Source organism: Primulina tabacum, chromosome 10, assembly GCF_025594145.1.
Source record: "Primulina tabacum isolate GXHZ01 chromosome 10, ASM2559414v2, whole genome shotgun sequence".
Classification (NCBI taxonomy): domain Eukaryota; kingdom Viridiplantae; phylum Streptophyta; class Magnoliopsida; order Lamiales; family Gesneriaceae; genus Primulina; species Primulina tabacum.
The window spans coordinates 38,448,738-38,470,292 of NC_134559.1; the positions used below are offsets into that span (position 1 = coordinate 38,448,738).

Sequence of the window (21,555 nt, forward strand, 5' to 3'; positions counted from 1 at the left end):
TGATTTCTCGTGGAAACGGAAGCTTAACAGAAGCGGAAAATCGCAAATTAGAGGGTCTTAGAGAAGGAATTCGGCTAAATTCTCGCCAGCTCATTGCGGAGTAAAGAGTCTCGTTCGTTTGCCCGTTTATAATCAAATTAGGCTACAATTTTGTCCAAATCCGGCAGTGCCCGAGCTACGTGGATTTCACATTCTTATCTGGTCCCGATCGAGATTCAGATGATTTGAACCGAAAATCAACTGTCATCAATTAATCAAAAATAGAAAAACTCGAAAAGGGGTGCAACACGAGGACTTCCCAATGAGTCACCCATTCTAGTACTGCTCTCGCCCAAGCACGCTTAACTTCGGAGTTCTGATGGGATCCAGTGCATTAGTGCCGGTATGATCGCATCCGACATTGAGTGGGATGTTTATTCTTATATCCCTCGAGTACGTGTGGAACGGGCGGCGATGGACAAAACGCGGCACTGCTCTCGCCCAATCAGAACCATGAAGTTAAGCGTTCTTGCGTGATGGCAGAGCTAGGGTGGGTGACCGCCCGGGAAGTCCTCGGATCGCGACTGTTTACGTAAATTTTGGCTAAAACAGTCGAAATAATTGTTTTTAATGAGTTAACCGTCTCCGGAGTTATCTGCGTCATACCCTTCCGCACAGAACTGGCTCACGACAACAAAAATTTCTAAATTTTTCTAGAAAATAGAAAAAAATAAGAATAAGAAAATAGCGAATGTAAATCTATTATTATGCCTAGGATACTATAAAATGGAACCGGAATCAAATTTCGAACTTTCTAAGCGGATTTCTCGAGGAAACGGAATCTTAACAGAAGCTTAAAATCGCAAATCAGAGGGTCTTAGAGAAGGAATTCGGCTGTATTCTCGCCAGCTCATTGCGGAGTAATGAATCTCGTTCGTTTGCCCGTTTACAATCAAATTAGACTACAATTTTGTCCAAATACGGCAGTGCCCGAGCTACGTTGATTTCACATGTCTTATCTTGTCCCGATCGAGATTCAGATGATTTGAGCTGAAAATCGTCTGTCAACAAGTAATCAAGAATAGAAAAACACGAAAAGGGGTGCAACACGAGGAATTCCCAATGGGTCATCCATCCTAGTACTGCTCTCGCCCAAGCACGCTTAACTTTGGAGTTCTGATGGGATCCGGTGCATTAGTGCTGGTATGATCGCACCCGACATTGAGTGTGATGTTTATTCTTATATCCCTCGAGTACGTGTGGAGCGGGCGGCGATGGACAACATGCGGCACTGCTCTCACCCAATCAGAACCCTGAAGTTAAGCGTCCTGGCGCGATGGCAGAACGAGGATGGGTGACCTCCCTGGGCAGTCCTCGTGTCGGGACCGTTTACGTAAATTATGGATTAAAAAGTCGAAATAATTTTTTTTAATGAGTTAACCGTCTCCAGAGTAATCTTCGTCATACCCATCCGCACAGAACCGGCTCACGACAACAAAAATCACTAAATGTTCCCAGAAAATAGAAAAAAAAAAGAAGAAGAAATAGCGAATGTAAAGCTATTTTTATTCCTAGGATACGATAAAATGGAACCGGAATCGAATTTCAAACGTCCTATGCGGATTTTTCGAGGATACGGAAGCTTAACAGAAGCGAAAAATCGCAAATTAGAGGGTCTTAGAGATGATATTCGGCTAAACTCTCGCCACCTCATTGCGGAGTAAGGAGTCTCGTTCGTTTGCCCGTTTACAATCAAATTAGGCTACAATTTTTTCCAAATCCGGCAGTGCCCGAGCTACGTTGATTTCACATGTTTTATCTGGTCCCGATCGAGATTCAGATGATTTGAGCCGAAAATAGTATGTCAACAAGTAATAAAACCTACAAAACACGAAAAAGGGTGAAACACGAGGACTTCCCAGGGGGTCACCCATCCTAGTACTGCTCTCGCCCAAGCACGGTTAACTTCGAAGTTCTGATGGAATCCGATGCATTAGTGCTGGTATGATCCCACCCGACATTGAGTGGGATGTTTATTCTTATATCCCTCGAGTACGTGTGGAGCGGGCGATGGACAACAGGCGGCACTGCTCTCACCCAATCAAAACCATGAAGTCAAGCGCGATGGCAGAGCTAGGATGGGTGACCTCCCTGGGCAGTCCTCGTGTTGTGACCGTTTACGTAAATTATGGATAAAACAGTCGAAATAATTGTTTTTAATGAGTTAACCGTCTCCGAAGTAATCTGCGTCATACCATTCTGCACAGAATCGGCTCACGACAACAAAAATCGCTAAATGTTCCCAGAAAATAGAAAAAAAAATAAGAAGAAGAAATAGCGAATGTAAAGCTATTATTATTCTTAGGATACGATAAAATGGAATCGGAATCGAATTTCAAACTTCCTATGCGGATTTCTCGAGGAAACGGAAGCTTAACAGAAGCGAAAAATAGCAAATTAGAGGGTCTTAGAGAAGGAATTCGGCTAAACTCTCGCCAGCTCATTGCGGAGTGAGGAGTGTCGTTCGTTTGCCCGTTTACAATCAAATTAGGCTACAATTTTGTCCAAATCCGGCAATACCCGAGCTACGTTGATTTCACATGTTTTATCTAGTCCTGATCGAGATTCAGATGATTTGAGCCGAAATTCGTCTGTCAACAAGTAATTAAAAATGGAAAAACACAAAAAAGGGTGCAACACGAGGACTTCCTAGGGGGTCACCCATCCTAGTACTGCTCTCGCCCATGCACGCTTAACTTCAGCCGAAAATCTTCTGTCAACAAGTAATCAAAAATAGAAAAACACGAAAAGGGATGCATCACAAGGACATTCCAGGGGGTCACCCATCCTAGTACTGCTCTCGCCCAAGCACGCTTAACTTCGGAGTTCTGATGGGATGCGGTGCATTATTGCTGGTATGATCGCACCCGACATTGAGTGGGATGTTTATTCTTATATCCTTCGAGTACATGTGGAGCGAACGATGGACAACACGCGGCACTGTTCTCACCCAATTAGAACCATGAAGTGAAGCAACCTGGCGCGAAGGCGGAGCTAGGATTGGTGACCTCCCTGGGCAGTCCTCGTGTCGCAATCGTTTACGTAAATTATGGATAAAACAGTAGAAATAATTGTTTTTAATGAGTTAACCGTCTCCGGAGTAATCTGCTTCACACCTTTCCGTATAGAACTGGCTCACGATAACAAAAATCGCTAAATGTTCCCAGAAAATAGAAAAAAAAATAAGAAGAAGAAAATAACGAATGTAAAGCTATTATTATGTTTGGGATACGATAAAATGGAACCAGAATCGAATTTGGAACTTCCTAAGCGGATTTCCCGAGGAAACGGAAGCTTAACAGAAGCGGAAAATGACAAATTAGAGAGTCTTAGAGAAAGAATTCGGCTAAACTCTCGTCAGCTCATTGCAGAGTAATGAATCTCGTTCGTTTGCCCGTTTACAATCTAATTAGGCTAAAATTTTGTCCAAATCCGGCAGTGCCCGAGCTACGTTGATTTCATATGTTTTATCTGGTCCTGATCGAGATTCAGATGATTTGAGCCGAAATTCGTCTGTCAACAAGTAATTAAAAATGGAAAAACGCGAAAAGGGGTGCAACACGAGGACTTCCTAGGGGGTAACCCATCCTAGTACTGCTCTCGCCCAAGCACGCTTAATTTCAGCCGAAAATCTTCTGTCAACAAGTAATCAAAAATAGAAAAACACGAAAAGGGATGCATCACGAGGACATTCCAGGGGGTCACCCATCCTAGTACTGCTCTCGCCTAAGCACGCTTAACTTCGGAGTTCTGAAGGGATCCGATGCATTATTGCTGGTATGATCGCACCGAACAAGAGTGGGATGTTTATTCTTTTATCCCTCGAGTACGTGTGGAGCGGGCGGCGATGGACAACACGCGGCACTGCTCTGGCCCAATCATAACCATGAAGTTAAGCGTTCTGGCGCGATGGCAGAGGTAGGATGGGTGACCTCCCTGGGCATTCCTCGTGTCGCGACCGTTTACGTAACTTATGGCTAAAACAGTCGAAATAATTGTTTTTAATGAGTTACCCATCTCCTGAATAATCTGCGTCGTACCCTTCCGCACAAAACCGGCTCACGACAACAAAAATCGCTAAATGTTCCCAGAAAATAGAAAAAAAAAGAAGAAGAAAATGGAACCGTAATAGAATTTCAGACTTCCTAAATGGATTTCTCGAGGAAACGGAAGCTTAACAGAAGCGGAAATCGCAAATTTGAGGGTCTTTGAGAAGGAATTCGGCTAAAATCTTGCCAGCTCATTGCGGAGTAATAAGTCTCTTTCGTTTGCCCGTTTACAATCAAATTAGGCTACAATTTTGTCCAAATCCGACAGTGCCCGAGCCACGTTGATTTCACATGTCTTATCTGGTCCCGATCGAGATTCAAATGATTTGAGCCGAAAATCGTCTGTCAACAAGTAATCAAAAATAGAAAAATACGAAAAAGAGTGTAACATAAAGACTTCCCAGGGGTCACCCATCCTAGTACTGCTCTCGCCGAAGCACGCTTAACTTCGGAGTTCTGACGGGATCCGTTGCATTAGTGCTGGTATGATCGCACCCGACATTGAGTGGGATGTTTATTCTTATATCCCTCGAGTACGTGTGGAGCAAGCGGTGATGGACAACACGTGGCACTGCTCTCGCCCAATCAGAACAATGAAATTAAGCGTTCTGGCGCGATGACAGAGCTAGGATGGGTGACCTCCCTGGGCATTCCTCGTGTCGCGATCGTTTACGTAACTTATGGCTAAAACAGTCGAAATAATTGTTTTTAATGAGTTACCCATCTCCTAAATAATCTGCGTCGTACCCTTCCGCACAAAACCGGCTCACGACAACAAAAATCGCTAAATGTTCCCAGAAAATAGAAAAAAAAAGAAGAAGAAAATGGAACCGTAATAGAATTTCAGACTTCCTAAATGGATTTCTCGAGGAAACGGAAGCTTAACAGAAGCGGAAATCGCAAATTTGAGGGTCTTTGAGAAGGAATTCGGCTAAAATCTTGCCAGCTCATTGCGGAGTAATAAGTCTCTTTCGTTTGCCCGTTTACAATCAAATTAGGCTACAATTTTGTCCAAATCCGACAGTGCCCGAGCCACGTTGATTTCACATGTCTTATCTGGTCCCGATCGAGATTCAAATGATTTGAGCCGAAAATCGTCTGTCAACAAGTAATCAAAAATAGAAAAATACGAAAAAGGGTGTAACACGAGGACTTCCCAGGGGTCACCCATCCTAGTACTGCTCTCGCCGAAGCACGCTTAACTTCGTAGTTCTGATGGGATCCGGTGCTTTAGTGCTGGTATGATCGCACCCGACATTGAGTGGGATGTTTATTCTTATATCCCTCGAGTACGTGTGGAGCAAGCGGTGATGGACAACACGCGGCACTGCTCTCGCCCAATAAGAACAATGAAGTTAACCGTTGTGGCGCGATGGCAGAGCTAGGATGGGTGACCTCCCTGAGCAGTCCTCGTGTCGCGACCGTTTACGTAAATTAAGGCTAAAACAATCGAAATAATTTTTTTTAATGAGTTAACCGTCTCCATAGTAATCTGCATCATACCCTTCCGCACAGAACCGGCTCACGACAACCAAAATCGCTAAATGTTCCAAGAAAATAGAAAAAAAATAAGAAGAAGAAAATAACGAATGTAAAGCTATTATTATGCCTGGGATACAATAAAATGAAACCAGAATCTAATTTCAAACTTCCTAAGCGGATTTCTCGAGGAAACGGAAGTTTAACAGAAGCGGAAAATTTCAAATTAGAGGGTCTTAAAGAAAGAATTCGGCTAAACTCTCGCTAGCTCATTGCGGAGGAACGAGTCTCGTTCGTTTGCCCGTTTACAATCTAATTAGGCTACAATTTTGTCCAAATCCAGCAGTGCCCGTGCTACATTGATATCACATGTTTTATCTGGTCCTGATCGAGATTCAGATGATTTGAGCCGAAATTCGTCTGTCAACAAGTAATTAAAAATGGAAAAACACGAAAAGGGGTGCAACACGAGGACTTCCTAGGGGGTCACCCATCCTAGTACTGCTCTCGTCCAAGCACGCTTAACTTCAGCCGAAAATCGTCTGTCAACAAGTAATCAAAAATAGAAAAACACGAAAAAAGGTTAAACACGAGGACTTCCCAGGGGGACACCCATCCTAGTACTGCTCTCGCCCAGGCACGCTTAACTTCGGAGTTCTGATGGGGTCCGATGCATTAGTGCTAGTATGATCGCATCCGACATTTTGTGGGATGTTTATTCTTATATCGTTCGAGTACATGTGGAGCGGGCGGCGATGGACAACACGCGGCACTGCTCTCGCCCAATCAGAACCATGAAGTTAAGCGTTCTGGCGCGATGACAGAACTAGGATGGGTGACCTTCCTGAGCAGTCCTCATGTCGCGATCGTTTATGTAAATTAAGGATAAAACAATCGAAATAATTGTTTTTAATGTGTTAACCGTCTCCAGAGTAATCTGCATCATACCCTTCCGCACAGAACCGGCTCACGACAACAAAAATCGCTTAATGTTCCCAGAAAACAGAAAAAAAAAAAGAAGAAGAAAATAACGAATGTAAAGCTATTATTATGCCTGGGATACGATAAAATAGAACCGAAATCGAATTTCGAACTTCCTAAGCAGATTTCTTGAAGAAACGGAAGCTTAGCAGAAGCGGAAAATCGAAAATTAGAGGGTCTTAGAGAACGAATTCGGCTAAACTCTCGCCAGGTCATTGCGGAGTAACGAGTCTCGTTCGTTTGCCCGTTTACAATCAAATTAGCCTACAATTTTGTCCAAATCCGGCAGTGCCCGAGCTACGTTGATTTCACATGTTTTATCTGTTCCTGATCGAGATTCAGATGATTTGAGCCGAAATTCGTCGGTCAACAAGCATTAAAAATGAAAAAACACGAAAAGGGGTGCAACACGAGGACTTCCTAGGGGGTCACCCATCCTAGTACTGTTCTCGCCAAAGCACGCTTAACTTCAGCCAAAAATCGTCTGTCAACAAGTAATCAAAAATATAAAAAGACGAAAAAGGGTGAATCACGAGGACATCCCAGGAGGTCACCCAACCTAGTACTGCTCTCGCCCAAGCACGCTTAACTTCGGAGTTCTGATAGGATCCGGTGCATTTTAACTGGTATGATTGCACCCGACATTGAGTGGGATGTTTATTCTTACATCCTTCGAGTACGTGTGGAGCGGGCGGCGATGGAAAACATGCGGCACTGCACTCGCACAATCAGAACCACGAAGTTAAGCGTTCTGGCGCGATGACCGAGCTAGGATGGGTGACCTCCCTGGGCATTCCTCGTGTCGCGACCGTTTACGTAAACTATGGCTAAAACAGTCGAAATAATTGTTTTTAATGAGTTAACCATCTCAAGAATAATCTGCATCATACCCTTCTACACAAAACCGGCTCACGACAAAAAAAATCGCTAAATGTTCCTAGAAAATAGAAAAAAAAATAAAAAGAAGAAAATAGCGAATGTAAAGCTATTATTATGCCTAAGATACGATAAAATGGAACAGGAATCAAATTTCAAACTTCCTATGAGTATTTCTCGAGGAAACGAAAGTTTATAAGAAGCGGAAAATCGAAAATTAGAGCGTCATAGAGAAGGAATTCGGCTAAACTCTCGCCAGCTCATTGCGGAGTAAGGAATCTCGTTCGTTTGCCCGTTTACAATCAAATTAGACTAAAATTTTTTCCAAATCCGGCAGTGCCCGAGCAACGTTGATTTCAGATGTTTTATCTGGTCCCGATCGAGATTCAGATGATTTGAGCCGAAAATCGTCTGTCAACAAGTAATCAAAAATAGAAAAACACAAAAAGGGGTGCAACACGAGGACTTTCCAGGGGGTAGCCCATCCTAGCACTGCTCTCGCCCAAGCACGCTTAACTTCGGAGTTCTGATGGGATCCGGTGCATTAGTGCTGGTATGATCGTACCCGACATTGAGTGGGATGTTTATTCTTATATCCTTCGAGTACATGTGGAGCGGGCGGCGATGGACAACACGCGGCACTGCTCTCGCCCAATCAGAACAATGAAGTTAACCGTTCTGGCGCGATGGCAGAGCTAGGATGGGTGACCTTCCTGAGCAGTCCTTGTGTCGCGATCGTTTACGTAAATTAAGGCTAAAACAATCGAAATAATTATTTTTAATGAGTTAACCATCTCCAGAATAATCTGCGTCGTACTCTTCTGCACAAAACCGGCTCACGACAACAAAAATCGCTAAATGTTAGCAGAAAATAGAAAAAAAATAAGAAGAAGAAAATAACGAATGTAAAGCTATTATTATGCCTGGGATATGATAAAATAGAACCAAAATCGAATTTCAAACTTCCTAAGCGGATTTCTCGAGGAAACGGAAGTTCAACAGAAGCGGAAAATTGCAAATTAGAGGGTCTTAGAGAAAGAATTCGGCTAAACTCTCGCTAGCTCATTGCGGAGTAATGAGTCTCGTTCGTTTGCCCGTTTACAATCTAATTAGGCAACAATTTTGTCCAAATTCGGGTGTGGGGGATCAGACGCTAATCATGTTTCTTAATCATCATTGGGACTAATTAATCAATTATAAAACAGGGTCTAAATTTTTTTTAAAATGCGGAACATAAGGAAAGAAAACGTATATACATCTCAGTATAAAAGTACAAGTCCTGTACCACATACATTTATTCAACTAAGGTTTAACAGCTAATATCAAGTGTCCAACCCTATCTCTAATCCAAGTCCGGAGCCTCCACTCTAATCACGATCTTTCCTCATCTCCTCGACCCTGAGCCTGTCCCACCTGTTGTCATGCACACATACAAAACAAGACAACAGCCGGATAACTCCGGTGAGAATAAATCCCTGTATAAACAATGTAAACATGCAATCATATAAAAACATATACAAAAGCATATAACAAATATCATTCACATGCAGCCAATCAACAAACATGTATGATATCAAAACTGTAAATCAACTAGTCGTATCAGACTTGACTCAAACAACGCGTCGTCTCAGACTTGACTCATTCCTAATCTAGGGATCCCGGTTTTGAATATTGAGAATTATATCGAATCTCAGTCGATAGGAATGACCCAACCCTAAACGGCATCGATATAATTCCTATATCCAGTGTCTGGGCGAAACAGCCGCAGAATTGACGAATCATTCAAGGATTAAGCGAATCAGCCAATAATTAGACGAATCAGTCAGGGACTAGGCGAATCATCCGATGACTAGGCGAATCAGCCAGTAGCTAGGCAACTCAGCCGATAGCTAGACGAATCAGTCTATGACTAAACGAATCAGTAGTCAAAACATGCAGTGGCTATAAATCAATAGACTACAAACATCAATCTCATTAACTACAAATATCAATGCAGTAAACTAGGTATGTGATTTAGGGAAACTCGAGTCAAACCTCACTCGAGTTGTGCAATCCCAACTCAACATTAATTTATACCTTTCTTTCTGTCACTCTGACTCTGTCAAAGTCTCGAACTCAAAGCCTGACAATATCAATCTGGCAATAACAATATCGAGGAGTATAATATCAATACATTGCTCCAATCAAATCTGTTCTGCTCAATACTCAATCTAATTCACTATCGATGGCATAACGGTACAATATCGGTATACCCAACAATACAATATTAGTAAGATATCACTTCCAATATCTCATAATCGAATTCAAAATCGGACGGGCGGAACGTTCACAAATCACAAATCTATACGCTAAAAGGCGTAAGGATTTCTTAGAGAAATCCTCGACTCTTCCTGCTAAATTCTGAAGAAGGAAACTTATATATATCTCATGCATGTAAAGATATGTGTCCCATTCTCCCTGATTTTCAGTCGGCGCTCGGGCAGTTATAAACTACCGCTCGGGCGCCGAACACTCTGCCCGGTACTCGGCTTGTTATCCATTGGCGCTCGGGCGGTAATTTTCTACCGCTCGGGCGCCACAGGTTCTGCCCGAATAGTATTCTTATTGAACACTGGCGCTCGGGCGGTCATTTCCTACCGCTCGGGCGCCAACAGTTCTGTCCAAATATTGTACTTTTCATATGTTTTGCCCAATCTGGTCACGAAATGGCCCGGCTATAATCACCTCAATTCTTAATCAATAATCTAAGATTAACAGAATCAAAATCTCGGGCATTACACCGGGAGTGCCCGTGCTACGTTGATTTCACATGTTTTATCTGGTCCTGATCGAGATTCAGATGATTTGAGCCGAAATTCGTCTGTCAACAAGTAATCAAAAATACAATAACACGAAAAGGGGTTCAACACGAGGACTTCCTAGGGGGTCACCCATCCTAGTACTGCTCTCGCCGAAGCACGCTTAACTTCGGAGTTCTGATGGGATCCGGTGCATTAGTGCTCGTATGATCGCACCCGACATTGAGTGGGATGTTTATTCTTATATCCCTCGAGTACGTGTGGAGCGGGCGCCGATGGACAACACGTGGCACTGCTCTCGTCCAATCAGAACCATGAAGTTAAGCGTTCTGGCGCGATGACAGAGCTAGGATGGGTGACCTCCCTGGGCATTCCTCGTGTCGCGACCGTTTACGTAACTTAGGGCTAAAACAGTCGAAATAATTGTTTTTAATGAGTTAACCATCTCCAGAATAATCTGCGTCGTACTCTTCTGCACAAAACCGGCTCACGACAACAAAAATCGCTAAATGTTCCCAGAAAATAGAAAAAAAAAAGAAGAAGAAAATAGCGAATGTAAAGCTATTATTATGCCTAGGATACGATAAAATGGAACCGGAATCGAATTTCAGACTTCCTAAAAGAATTTCTCGAGGAAACGGAAGCTTAACAGAAGCGGAAAATCGCAAATTTGAGGGTCTTAGAGAAGGAATTCGGCTAAAATCTCGCCAGCTCATTGCAGAGTAATGAGTCTCTTTCGTTTGCCCGTTTACAATCAAATTAGGCTACAATTTTGTCCAAATCCGGTAGTGCCCGAGCTACGTTGATTTCACATGTCTTATCTGGTCCCGATCGAGATTCAGATGATTTGAGTCGAAAATCGTCTGTCAACAAGTAATCAAAAATAGAAAAACACGAAAAGGGCTGCAACACGAGGACTTCCCAGGGGGTCACCATTCCTAGTACTTCTCTCGCCCTAGCACGCTTAACTTCAGAGTTCTGATGGGATCCGATGCATTAGTGCTGGTATGATCGCACCCGACATTGAGTGGGATGTTTATTTTTATATCCCTCGAGTACGTGTGGAGCGGGCGGCGTTGGACAACATGCGGCACTGCTCTCGCCCAATCAGAACCATGAAGTTAAGCGTTCTGGCGCGATGGCAGAGCTAGGATGGGTGACCTCCCTGGGCAGTCCTCGTGTCGCGACCATTTACGTAAATTAAGGCTAAAACAGTAGAAATAATTGTTTTTAATGAGTTAACCGTCTCCAGAGTAATCTGCATCATACCCTTCCGCACGACAAAAAAATTGTTAAAGGTTCCCAGAAAATAGCAAAAAAATAAGAAGAAGAAATAGCGAATGTAAAGCTATTATTATGCCTACGATACGATAAAATGGAACCGGAATCAAATTTTGAACTTCCTAAGCGGATTTCTCGAGGAAACGGAAGCTTAACAGAAGCTGAAAATCACAAATTAGAGGGTCTTAGAGAAGGAATTTGGCTAAAATCTCGCCACCTCGTTGCGGAGTAATAAGTTTCGTTCGTTTTCCCGTTTACAATCAAATTAGGCTACAATTTTGTCTAAATCCGGCAGTGCCCGAGCTACGTTGATTTCACATGTCTTATCTGGTCCCGATCGAGATTCCAATGATTTGAGCCAAAAATCGTCTGTCAACAAGTAATCAAAAATAGAAAAACACGAAAAGGGGTGCAACAGGAGGACTTCCCAGGGGGGGTCACCCTTCCTAGTACTTCTCTAGCCCTAGCACGCTTAACTTCGGAGTTCTGATGGGATCCGATGCATTAGTGCTGGTATGATCGCACCCGACATTGAGTGGGATGTTTATATTTATATCCCTCGAGTACGTGTGGAGCGGGCGACGTTGGACAACATGCGGCACTGCTCTCGCCCAATCAGAACCATGAAGTTAAGCGTTCTGGCGCGATGGCAGAGCTAGGATGGGTGACCTCCCTGGGCAGTCCTCGTGTCGCGACCATTTACGTAAATTAAGGCTAAAACAGTCGAAATAATTGTTTTTAATGAGATAACCATCTTCGGAGTAATCAGCGTCATTCCCTTCCGCACAGAACCGGCTCACGACAACAAAAATCGCTAAATGTTCCCATAAAATAGAAAAAAATAAGAAGAATAAAATAACGAATGTAAAGCTATTATTATACTTGGGATACGATAAAATGGAACCGAAATCGAATTTCGAACTTCCTAAGCGGATTTCTCGAGGAAATGGAAGCTTAACAGAAGCGAAAAATCGCAAATTAGAGGGTCTTAGAGAAGGAATTCGGCTAAACTCTCGCCAAATCATTGCAGAGTAATGAATCTCGTTCGTTTGCCCATTTACAACCAAATTAGCCTACAATTTTGTCAAATCCGGCAGTGCCCGAGCTACGTTGATTTCACATGTCTTATCTGGTCACGATCAAGATTCAGATTATTTTAGCCGAAAATCGTCTGTCAACAAGTAATCAAAAATAGAAAAACACGAAAAGGGGTATAACACGAGGACTTCCCAGGGGGTCACCCATCCTAGTACTGCTCTCGTCCAAGCACGCTTAACTTCGGATTTCTGATGGGATCCGGTGCATTAGTGCTGGTATGATCGCACCCGAAATTGAGTGGGATGTTTATTCTTATATTCCTCGAGTACGTGTGGAGCGGGCGGCGATGGACAACACGCGGCACTGCTCTCGCCCAATCTGAACCATGATGTTAAGCGTTCTGGCGCAATGGCAGAGCTAGGTTGGGTGACCTCTTTGGGCAGTCCTCGTGTCGCAACCGTTTACGTAAATTATGGATAAAACAGTCGAAATAATTGTTTTTAATGAGTTAACCGTCTCTGGAGTAATCTGCGTCATACTCTTCCGCCCAGAACCGGCTCACGATAACCAAAATCGCTTAATGTTTCCAGAAAATAGAAAAAAATAAGAAGATGAAAATAACAAATGTAAAGCTATTATTATGCTTGGGATACGATAAAATGGAACCGAAATCGAATTTCGAACTTCCTAAGCGGATTTCTCGAGGAAACGAAAGCTTAACAGAAGCGGAAAATCGCAAATTAGAGGGTCTTAGAGAAGGAATTCGGCTAAAATCTCGCCAGCTCATTGCGGAGTAATGAGTTTCGTTCGTTTGCCCGTTTACAATCAAATTAGGCTACAATTTTGTCCAAATCCGGCAGTGCCCGAGCTACGTTGATTTCACATGTCTTACCTGGTCCTGGTCGTGATTCCGATGATTTGAGCCGAAAATCGTCTGTCAACAAGTAATCAAAAATAGAAAAACACTAAAAGGGGTGCAACACGAGGACTTCCCAGGGGGTCACCCATCCTAGTAGTTCTCTCGCCCAAGCACTCTTAACTTCGGAGTTGTGGGGTCCCGGACGCTAATCGTTTTCTTAATCATCTTTGGGAGTTAATTATCAATTCAGATAATCAGGGTCTAAAAATTTTTCTTTTTAAAATGCAAGTGCGGAGCGTAATGGAATGTAACTAATATACATCTCAGTATATAAGTACAATAATGTACAACAATTATTCAAACTAGTCTAAGCTTCAACTACTAAATTTTAAGTATTAAACCAAATCTACAATAAGTCCGGAATCACCACTCTAAACTCGTCTTCTCTCATCATCTTCTTGACCCCGATCCTGTCCCACCTGTTGTCATGCACACATACAAAACAAGACAACAGCCGGATACTCCGGTGAGAATAAATCCCAGTATAAATAATGTATACATGCAGTTAACTGAATTAACATAAAAGCATGAATTATATCTTATCACATGTAGCATAACCAAACAACATGTATCAATACCAGTCTGTAAATAAAACATGAATCGTAATCTACGAAACATAAATCAATACGGATTTGTAAATCAAATTCTAGTCTCAATATCTAAGACTCGACTCATCTCTCATTCTAATCTAGGGATCCTGATCTAATTTAGACTTTGGTATGCTGTATCGAATGTCTACATAGACGTCGATCTACATCTAAGCTCATCGATACACCGCAAGTCTAGAGTCTATGCGGTTCTGTCAAAGACTCGGCGGTTCTGCCCTAGCTAGGCTGATCTGCCCTAGACTCAAACTCTGGCTCTACTATAATTCAATAGACTAAACATATCAATCTGATAATCTGCAAATATCAATGCAATAAAGTAAAGTATGTGATTTTGGGAAACTCAAGTCAAACCTAACTCGAGTTGTGCAATCCCGAATCAACATTTATTTATATCTTTATCTTCTCGATCCGACGAAGACGAAGTCTCGTATTCCAATCTGTCCATAACCAGTCTTGCAATGACAATCGCATAAATACAATATTAGTATATAAATCAATTCAAGACTTGTTCTGATCAATACTCAAACCAATACATAATCTGATCCATATCTGAACAAGGCACAATCTAATTAATATCAATGATATCACGATACAATCGAAATCATTACTGAATCTGATCAATCTCAATCAATACTGAATCTGATCAATATCAATCTACTGATGTTTCGACAGCATAACAATACAGTCTTGATACCCCGTCAATCTCAACATCACAGATATAATACCAGAATACATAATCAGTATCCGTACAATTCAAAATTTGAATAATAACACAACTCTGATATAGAATCTCAACTAAATCAACTCTAAAATTCATAATAATTGTATAACCAGTCTATTCTTTAATCTGACTTCAATTATACAATGCCTACTGTAGCAGGAACTTCATATCTGATTCATATTCAATTCTGACAATATCATAAATTCAAATCATGTCTAAACGTAACAAAACTTACGTCCAGTTGTAGCTGTCGTCGCTAGTAACACGATACCGTACTCGGATTCAAAATCAGACAGACGGAATTTGCGTGGCGTTCAATTTTCGCACATCAGGAACTTGGAGCTTCGGTTCCTCTCTTCCTCTTATTTATGAGAATTTGACGTTGCTTATATATATATATATATATACATATACACGTCGCACGGTGATGGCAAGTGGCATCCTTTCGTTTTGCATGCCTCGCGCATATGCGCGCACAAGGTCGCGCATATGCGCCTGACTTTCTGCCCGGCACCTTGTGGTTTATCCTCTCGCGCATATGCGCGAGATGTTCTGTCTCGCACATTCCCTTACTCGCGCATATGCGCGCCTTCCGCCGCGCATGTGCGCCGAACTCTCTGGACGTTCCGCGCAGATGTGCGCATTCAAGCCGCGCATGTGCGCCGATTATATTCTTCACACCTAATGTGATTTCTTCTTTCGGCTCTCCCGATCTGATCCGTTCCGTCTATAATCATCTTTAAATAAATAAATAAATCATTTCAGATTAATCTCAGATTACAGTAACAAAATCTCGGGCCTTACATTTCTCCCCCTCTTAGATCGGAGTTCGTCCTCGAACTCGCAAGAAACCAATTCAGATATATCAGAAGAATGTATACAGAGTTTAAATCAGAAACTCATCTCAATGAATCAATTCTGAAATCTCAATCTCATATCAGATTCTGTCTTTCAAATAATCTCTTTGCTATTTTGAAAATCTTACTGTGTTTTCAACAACAGAATAATTTTCATTTTCTTCTGAATCAGTTCCATTTTTCTTGCTCTATCTCAGACTGTATCAGATCTTATCTCAGATATCTTTGAGTCATTATCCTTATACGCAGGAAATCTGCAGTTCTCATTGGACCAGAATGCACAAAGTAATAATGTTTCGTTTTCACTAGTGCTAACATCCAGCACTACGGCTCTATAAATAACTTCCCATATCTGGATAGTATAGAAAAGAGTTCGTGGTATATTCTGCCACAAGCACAAAATCAAGCAAAATCACAATCTGATATACTCTACTTCGGCATTCTAGTTATTCTGACCACTTTTCTGACATCGATCTGTGTCATTTGGTCATGTTTGTACGTTATCTGGTACAAACTAATAGATATAGATTGAACAATCTGTCAATCACAATCACATTACATCACAATCTGGAAAGTATTGCAGTGATCTCATTACGGAATTCATCGAAGTATACTCCCCATGTCTAGTCAGAAATATACAAATTCTGTAATAAATCTTTTGATTTCTATCTTTCTGTCTTCATTTATTGGCAATTCAGACATTTTAGTACAAGTTCTACCAACATTTCAGTACCAATTCTGTCACAACTGATTTAATATGTCTATATAAAAACTATCTGTTCGAATTATCATATACTTTCTGTTACCTGAACGACTACTGAATCCATTTCTGTGCGCTTCTGACCCAATCTGTCATTTCCAATTCGAACTATTTGGTATAAACAATCAGTTAATAATATAAATTAAAGAAAAATACCTACCTGGTATTCGGTTCTGATTATCGATATCAAATTTTGTTGTACAATTCTGAAACATTTGACATTACAAGATAATCATTTTCATACAGTAAAAATCACATATCTGTCACCCTGATCGATGCTCTGCTCTGATTATCGAAATTAAGTTCTGGACATTCTGATTATATTTCTGAACTGCTGTAATTCTTGAATTCAGTTCTGATTCGGTTTGAATAATCTATATCAAACACTGACTCAGAATAACCGTACTATCAAATCAGATTCGGAATATCAATAATCTATACTGATCTAGAAGCTAACAATTCTCAAGCAGTTCAAAACATACTCAGATAATACAACTGCCCACTCTGACAAAATAAATTCTCTGATATTTCTGATATCGGTATCGTTCTCAGTCACTGATCACAATTTTAACTGTGTCAAGAACAATCGGTATACTAACTTCAGATATCGCACACTCTGAATACAATCTGTTTCAAGCAGAATTCATATCTGAAAAATTTCTGTATACAATAATCACATTTCTCAGAATATCCCATTCAATCTTCAGTTATTCGATTCAATCAATCAGATGCTGCGAATATATCAAAATATCATAGATACAACGAGCATGAAATCATCAGAATATCTCTGAACATACTGAAATATGCCAAAAAGAAACAATAAATCAGATGTAACTCCTTGTCGGTACTCTTCTACTGATCTTTTAATTCTTTCAATTCATTCAGTGTCATTCTGGACATTCAATATCATTCTGTACTGAATTCTAAAACAATAAACATTATCTGGTCTCAATTCAATTCTGAAATCTATCTTTCTGATATAAAGCAAATCTGAAATCTTATCTGGGCAAACATCGGCTAACTCGTACATCATTGGCAAATCTGCCAATGCTAGACTCGATTTCAGTATGTCTACTGAATACATAAAGATGCCATCTGCTCCTTTCTGCAACAATCGAGTCCCTAGACAACATAAATATCAAAGGAATTCTGAATCTAGAATCCTTACCGTGAAATCTCTACTCATCAGCCATATCTGGTCTGAATCTTATACTCTCCTGAAAGGAATCTATAATAGTTCTGTACTTGTTCAGCATATTAATGTCAATCATGAAATCAAATCAGAAAACACAAGTACATCATAATTTAACTCGATCTCATTCTCATCTTACTGTAGTATACAATATATCACAGAAATCTCTGATATCAATTTTTCTTTCCCAGAAGGTACAAAAATTAATACTACCGCAATACAGACCCAACAGGTACCGTATATATCAATGCAACTAAGTCAGAGACAATTGTAAGAAATGCATTAATATATATCAATACATATGCAATATAATCATAAAAGAACAGTACTTGCCACTATATCATCAAGTGCCTCTTGGGTCTGTTCCTCGGTCACTACCACCAGATGGTCTAGCTCTCTGAAATCTGCGGGAATCTCTCTGGGGACAAACTCTAGCAAAGTGTCCCGGCTGTCGGCAGATACGATAACTACCAGTCACTCCCTAGCATTGCCCTGTGGAATGTCTCCCTCCGCAAATCTTGCAATACACTCCAGTATAACTTGAGCTGGAACCACTGGAGCTAGTTGAACCGCTCAGTCCGCTCCTTAACTTCTTGAATGGTTTCTTTCGAGCTTTCAGCAAATCTTGCTTTCCACTCGTGCTGCCGCGATCAAATCGGAGAGGGGATTGCTGTGTCTGGGGTTGCATCGCACACACCCTTTTTAGTTGTCTAATCAGACTCGCCTCCGCTCTCTTCGCTTTACTCAATGCATCAGAAAAATGATAAGGTCGCTGCATATTCATCAATGCAACTATCTCCGAGTTCAATCCTCTAATGAACTGATCCGCTACAGCTTCATCATTTCCAATTACATTAGGAGCAAAACGCAGTAGAGTAGAGAATTTAGCAACATATTCTTCAATATTCAGTTGACCTTGTCTCAAGTTCTCAAACTCTGCTTTCTTGTCCTCTCGGTACGAAACTGAGAAAAATCTTCGATAAAATTCAGTTCTGAATATTTCCCACGAAATCACTGTACCTCTCTGTTCTAGCATTCTTTTACTTGTAATCCACCAACTCCTGGCAGTCTCTCGTAACTAGTGGAATATCAGTTTAATTCTCTGCTCATCTGAATTATTAAGTAAATCAAACAGTATTTCTATGTCATCAAACCAGTTCTCACAATCTTCAGACGTCTCGGTACCACTCAAGTTCGGCGGCTGAAATACCTGAAATTCTTTCAACTGTATTTCCATATGAGTTTCTGATACATCTATCTGTTCAGTCGAAGTACTACCCCTTTCTGGAATTCTCCGTGGAGGTATATCTGCTTATCAAAACATTAGTACTCAAATACTACAAATCTGTTCCAAATCTTTCTCTGATCATCTTACTGCTGATCATGAATCAGATCTGATTCATGCTCAATAATACATAATACCAACTCAAATCAGATAATCAGGTAACCATGTATTTCGAAGCAGTAAAGCATAATGTCATGCTAGCATACGCAATGTCGTTCAACATTAAAATAATTCTCACGCTAGCAATCACATGCAAGGAAAGAAAACTCAATCTATCTACCCCGCTCATTCTCTTCTATCTCAATCTAAAGGATCTATCGCTCTGATACCACCTGTTGTGGGGTCCCGGACGCTAATCGTTTGTCTTAATCATCTTTGGAAGTTAATTATCAATTCAGATAATCAGGGTCTAAAATTTTTTCTTTTTAAAATGCAAGTGCGGAGCTTAATGGAATGTAACTAATATACATCTCATTATATAAGTACAATAATGTACAATAATTATTCAAACTAGTCTAAGGTTCAACTACTAAATTTTAAGTATTAAACCAAATCTACAATAAGTCCGGAATCACCACTCTAAACTCGTCTTCTCTCATCATCTTCTTGACCTCGATCCTGTCCCACCTGTTGTCATGCACACATACAAAACAAGACAACAGTCGGATACTCCGCTGAGAATAAATCCCAGTATAAATAATGTATACATGCAGTTAACTGAATTAACATAAAAGCATGAATTATATCTTATCACATGTAGCATAATCAAACAACATGTATCAATAACAGTCTGTAAATAAAACATGAATCGTAATCTACGAAACATAAATCAATACGGATCTGTAAATCAAATTCTAGTCTCAATATCTAAGACTCGACTCATCTCTCATTCTAATCTAGGGATCCTGATCTAATTTAGACTTTGGTATGCTGTATCGAATGTCTACAATAGACGTCGATCTACATCTAAGCTCATCGATACACCGTAAGTCTAAAGTCTACGCGGTTCTTTCAAAGACTCGGCGGTTCTGCCCTAGCTAGGCTGATCTGCCCTAGACTCAAACTCTGGCTCTGCTATAATTCAATAGACTAAACATATCAATCTGATAATCTGCAAATAGCAATGCAATAAAGTAAAGTATGTGATTTTGGGAAACTCAAGTCAAACCTAACTCGAGTTGTGCAATCCCGAATCAACATTTATTTATACCTTTCTCTTCACGATCTGATGTAGACGAAGTCTTGTATGTCAATCTGTCCATACCCAGTCTGGCAATGACAAGTCACATAAATACCATATCAGTATATAACTCAATTCAAGACCCGTTCTGATCAATACTCAAATCGGTATATAATCTGATCCATATCTGAACAAGGTACAATCTAATTCATATCAATGATATCACGATACAATCGAAATCATTACTGAATCTGATCAATATCAATCTACTGATGTTTCGACAGCATAACAATACAGTCTTGATACCCCGTCAATCTCAACATCACAGATATAATACCAGAATACATAATCAGTATCCGTACAATTCAAAATTTGAATAATAACACAACTCTGATATAGAATCTCAACTAAATCAACTCTGAAATTCATAATAATTGTATAACCAGTCTATTCTTTAATCTGACTTCAATTATACAATGCCTACTGTAGCAGGAACATCATATCTGATTCATATTCAATTCTGAAAATATCATAAATTCAAATCATGTCTAAACGTAACAAAACTTACGTCCAGTTGTAGCTGTCGTCGCTAGTAACACGATACCGTACTCGGATTCAAAATCAGACAGACGGAATTTGCGTGGCGTTCAATTTTCGCACATCAGGAACTTGGAGCTTCGGTTCCTCTCTTCTTCTTATTTCTGAGAATTTGACTTTGCTTATATATATATATATATACATATACACGTCGCACGGTGATGGCAAGTGGCATCCTTTCGTTTTTCATGCCTCGCGCATATGCGCGGACAAGGTCGCGCATATGCGCCTGGCTTTCTGCCCGGCACCTTGTGGTTTATCCTCTAGCGCATATGCGCGACATTTCTCGCGCATATGCGCGAGATGTTCTGTCTCGCACATTCCCTTACTCGCGCATATGCGCGCCTTCCGCCGCGCATGTGCGTCGAACTCTCTGGACGTTCCGCGCATATGCGCGCATTCAAGCCGCGCATGTGCGCCGATTATATTCTTCACACCTAATGTGATTCTTTCTTTCGGCTCTCCCGATCTGATCCGTTCCGTATATAATCATCTTTAAATAAATAAATAAATCATTTCAGATTAATCTCAGATTACAGTAACAAAATCTCGGGCCTTACAGGAGTTCTGATTGGATCCAATGCATTAGTGCTGGTATGATCGCACCCGACATTGAGTGGGATGTTTATTTTTATATCCCTCGAGTACGTGTGGAGCGGGCGGCGATGGACAACACGCGGCACTGCTCTCGCCCAATCAGAACCATGAAGTTAAGCGTTCTGGCGCGATGGCAGAACAAGGATGGGTGACCTCCCTAGGCAGTACTCGTGTCGCGATTGTTTACGTAAATTAAGGCTAAAACAGTCGAAATAATTGTTTTTAATGAGTTAACCGTCTCAAGAGTAATCTGCATCATACCCTTCCGCACAGAACCAGCTCACGACAAAAAAAATCG

General features: G+C 41.0%; 9 non-coding genes and 5 pseudogenes across 9 annotated transcripts; all 14 read right to left on the reverse strand.

Moving 5' to 3' along the window:
* Nucleotides 1–277: 277 nt before the first annotated feature.
* On the reverse strand, nt 278–396 carry LOC142515581 (5S ribosomal RNA). Its single transcript, XR_012811418.1, has one exon. It is a non-coding gene; the product is annotated as a 5S ribosomal RNA (ribosomal RNA).
* A 681-nt stretch (nt 397–1,077) lies between these two features.
* Nucleotides 1,078–1,196, reverse strand: LOC142513964 (5S ribosomal RNA). The gene has a single exon (XR_012809883.1). It is a non-coding gene; the product is annotated as a 5S ribosomal RNA (ribosomal RNA).
* A 680-nt stretch (nt 1,197–1,876) lies between these two features.
* Nucleotides 1,877–1,995, reverse strand: LOC142517556 (5S ribosomal RNA). The gene has a single exon (XR_012813296.1). It is a non-coding gene; the product is annotated as a 5S ribosomal RNA (ribosomal RNA).
* A 794-nt stretch (nt 1,996–2,789) lies between these two features.
* On the reverse strand, nt 2,790–2,908 carry LOC142510556 (5S ribosomal RNA; annotated as a pseudogene).
* Nucleotides 2,909–3,711: 803 nt separating this feature from the next.
* On the reverse strand, nt 3,712–3,830 carry LOC142511844 (5S ribosomal RNA; annotated as a pseudogene).
* Nucleotides 3,831–4,467: 637 nt separating this feature from the next.
* Nucleotides 4,468–4,585, reverse strand: LOC142511531 (5S ribosomal RNA; annotated as a pseudogene).
* Nucleotides 4,586–5,223: 638 nt separating this feature from the next.
* LOC142508080 (5S ribosomal RNA) lies at nt 5,224–5,341 on the reverse strand. The gene has a single exon (XR_012806312.1). It is a non-coding gene; the product is annotated as a 5S ribosomal RNA (ribosomal RNA).
* An 806-nt stretch (nt 5,342–6,147) lies between these two features.
* Nucleotides 6,148–6,265, reverse strand: LOC142511001 (5S ribosomal RNA; annotated as a pseudogene).
* Nucleotides 6,266–7,069: 804 nt separating this feature from the next.
* LOC142511442 (5S ribosomal RNA) lies at nt 7,070–7,188 on the reverse strand (annotated as a pseudogene).
* Nucleotides 7,189–7,872: 684 nt separating this feature from the next.
* Nucleotides 7,873–7,991, reverse strand: LOC142517490 (5S ribosomal RNA). The gene has a single exon (XR_012813234.1). It is a non-coding gene; the product is annotated as a 5S ribosomal RNA (ribosomal RNA).
* A 2,330-nt stretch (nt 7,992–10,321) lies between these two features.
* On the reverse strand, nt 10,322–10,440 carry LOC142514540 (5S ribosomal RNA). Its single transcript, XR_012810429.1, has one exon. It is a non-coding gene; the product is annotated as a 5S ribosomal RNA (ribosomal RNA).
* Nucleotides 10,441–11,122: 682 nt separating this feature from the next.
* Nucleotides 11,123–11,241, reverse strand: LOC142506698 (5S ribosomal RNA). Its single transcript, XR_012804980.1, has one exon. It is a non-coding gene; the product is annotated as a 5S ribosomal RNA (ribosomal RNA).
* A 668-nt stretch (nt 11,242–11,909) lies between these two features.
* Nucleotides 11,910–12,030, reverse strand: LOC142509348 (5S ribosomal RNA). Its single transcript, XR_012807526.1, has one exon. It is a non-coding gene; the product is annotated as a 5S ribosomal RNA (ribosomal RNA).
* A 681-nt stretch (nt 12,031–12,711) lies between these two features.
* On the reverse strand, nt 12,712–12,830 carry LOC142515748 (5S ribosomal RNA). The gene has a single exon (XR_012811576.1). It is a non-coding gene; the product is annotated as a 5S ribosomal RNA (ribosomal RNA).
* Between the last annotated feature and the right edge of the window lie 8,725 nt (nt 12,831–21,555).